Raw genomic sequence first — 3438 nt, 5'->3', positions numbered from 1 at the left:
CTTTTTGCTGTTGGCCGAATTCTTCCCAGCGTAGGTCTGATACACCCCAGTGCTTGTCAAAAGCGTTCTGCATGAAGGTTTTCTACGTGCGTGCAAATGTGGTCACTTCAACGAAACAGCTGTACACTACTTCCTACACTGCCCACTGTACACTGACGAACGCATTGACATGTTATCATCGCTAACTAACATTTTGCCATTTGACACAAACAACGTCACCGACAACACTTTATGTTCAACCATTCTCAGGGGTAACCCCTCATTGTCGTTTGTCAACAACTGTAACATATTTGATGTGGTTTTCAACTTTATTTTGCAGACAGGACGTTTTGTTTGATTTAGTTGATTCATTTTGATTTGTACACCAGCCTACTATGTACCCTTGTCATTTCTTCTTATTATTATTACTTTGTTTTATTGTATCCTTTTATGTGTGAGGAGAGGGCTGAGATAAGTTTTATAACTTTTTGCCTCATCCTCGGAAAATAAATGTGAATAAAATAAGGTTTTCTACGCATTTTTGTTCCTTACCCCTTATATTTAGCGTACGCGAACGCGGTTTTCTACAAATCAAACACCCAGAGTCGAAATTTCTACTGTTTTGTAAATCTTCATGTTCTTATGTTTCTCCCAGTTGTGTGACTGCTTGGTAAAGGTCGTATTTTTCTGGGCACGACCCGCCGCTACCAAGTGACCCTCTTTTCAGCGCCATCAATATTATTACCTCCATGACATGTCCCTCCTGTAGTACTAACATACCCTCCGGCGAAAGACTGACCTTTGACTCTTTGTCACAAACCTAGAGTATCGGGTTAGTGGCTAGGTCTGCACACAGAATAGCACAGGGCAATAGCGAAAAGGGACGGGCAGGTTTTGTCGCACGGCAATAAGCGGGGACTTTGGCGGTACGATGCCGCTAATCTGTAATCATTTTAAGCACAATAGTCGTATAGATTTGCAATAAGGCAGTGATATAATCGGGATACATTTAATTTTGTAAAGTTTAATTTGATACAAACCTCATCCGCCAATATATTAGTCTTCATTGCCGAAATCGTACGTTCCACCCAGTGTGTTGGTCTTACCTTGTGTTGGTCTTGTGTGTCGTCGACGATGATGAGATTGTGACTTCAAAAGACGGGTAGCATACGTATACTAGTACTTACCGACGGGGCTCCCTTTCTTCTGCAAAATAATTACCATACAAATGATATGTTTTCAATCAACCTTTTCTCCTGTCCTTCCTTCCATGTAGATTTTCACATGAGGTACATGTAGGGCACGCGGAGAAGGGTGCGTAATATTACTACTAGTGGTAATAGCGGGTTTTACGGTGGTCGCGTTTGGTCTGAGCCGGGGTGCGTAATTTATTATATGTGCGTAGTTTCTTACAGAAAATACATAAGAAAATATCAAGGATAATGCCCTAGAAAAATACTAGTACCCACATTGTTTCAAGAAGAATCAGAAATTCTATTTTCCGGCGCCAAAACAGAGGGGGAGGGGGCGCATATACAAACTTGGAGCTAGCTACATGTAAGGTTTTTGTTGACACTACGGTCATATTCGTACGTTGTTACCCGAGAAACCTCTGCTCGCTGTCGGAAACCGTCTACACCTCATTTTATTGCATATTAATTTGTTGCATTGTTGCAGATTACTCCGCAAACGGGGCCCCGACGGGGCTCCGGTTTTTACAGTTACCCACTGTTCCAGCCCCTATTGGAATACATTTGTATTTAGAAAACATCTAAGAACTGAGCTGTCAACAATCACCTACTTGAGTGCTTAACTATTGCAAAAACACATTGACAGGGTAGTCCAACTTCCAAATTGTCCATTTAGTCAAAATAACAGGAGCTTTCTGAATTTGCATTATCTTGACTTGTCTGACTTTTGTTCCTTTTTCGACTTCCAAAAAATCTGTCTTCACTTTATTTGCATATCAATCAATAGTTTGTGCTTCATGATAAACCTGCATTTCCCCTCCGGTCTCTCCGTCACTGACCAAAAGTAGTGGATACTAGCTGAAACGTCTGACGATTTCAAAATCATATCCAGTTGCTTGAGTAACTGCTTTTTGGCGTATCGTTTTACCTGGATGTCTAACCTTCATCGACGTATATGAAATGTTCTTTATTGCCACAGCCACAACCTTTCTTCGCAGCCCCTTGTGCTCATCTCCCCTGATCTCCCCTGTTAGCCCTATTATATCTCCCTGGTACATGTGGTTCTAATCTACGAGCTAAAGATAGAAGGCTAGGCAGGGGACAACCCCTAGCAACAACGGAAATCTGTGCCCCCAAAGACAATCTGTCACCCCGTGACATCTCCCACAGCTCTTTTCCATGACGTCCCCGCTATGTCGTATTACACAATAAAGCCCAGTATGCATAAATGAAACGGTGAAACTATGGTTACATAAAACAACTACTAAGAACATAAAATAACAGACAACATCAAAAAGAGTTCATTTTGTCATTGAGTCCGACAACTCGCCGCCCGCCGCTCTCAACTCTCTCCTCACTCGCCGCACGCGATTCTCCCGTCGCCTCCATACGTGGATGCCTATGATTCCCGCTTCCTCCATCTCCTCAGCGGTCGGCGCGCACTCCCTGATTTTCACGCAGGGACCACAGGAAACGGTAGTAAAACTCAGTCCATCAGGAAGAGGCGTGTTGCTCTCAGAGGCCTCCCGGCGAGATGCTCTCTGAGTTGATCTGTGGAATCACGCTTGTGGTGGGATGGGTTAGGAAACTCACAGCAACCACAGATGACTGCACATCCACACTCTCTCTCTAACTCTATCTCCTCAGCTCAAACGCCTGGCTGTCACGTGCCGCCTCTCCATCCTTCCCCTCGGTGCCCGGCTTGCGCTCTCCCACCGTCTCTCTAGACGTCTCACGGGACCACAACGACCGGAACTCTGTCCACTAGTGATCCTGCGAAGAACACCTGCAGGGGTTGGGGTGGGGTAGGACAACAGATACAATCAATGGCACAAACACTACAGCACCGGCATGCTCGTCAACACAACCGACAGACACTATTGAACTCAGATGCCAAACTTATAAACTGACTGTTAACTTAAGTTAGGCCTACAACAACAGCGCCCCTAGAGCGTACGACACCTACCACAGATTCCATGTGAAACACTACCTTAACCCTAAACAGTACACCTGGGGTCCGCGCGGACCCCAGCACTATATATTCTATAATATCTTTTTTGTTTCTAAAGATTTTTTTCTGAAATTTTAGGTAATTGTCACCCACAAAGTTGTCTCTCACTACAGTGCAGAAAACTCCGTTTCTACCATTTATAAAAAAAATTATATCTGATTTTCTTTTGGGGTCCGCGCGGACCCCAGCCGGCTTTCGATCATAATGGATACACTGGCGTTCTTATACATTACCTTATTTCCGTTTTTATATGTTTTT

The sequence above is a fragment of the Branchiostoma belcheri genome, unplaced genomic scaffold (assembly GCF_001625305.1).
Source record: "Branchiostoma belcheri isolate BF01 breed outbred unplaced genomic scaffold, Haploidv18h27 scaffold70, whole genome shotgun sequence".
Classification (NCBI taxonomy): Eukaryota; Metazoa; Chordata; class Leptocardii; order Amphioxiformes; family Branchiostomatidae; genus Branchiostoma; species Branchiostoma belcheri.
Note: the sequence above shows the minus strand (reverse complement) of the source record.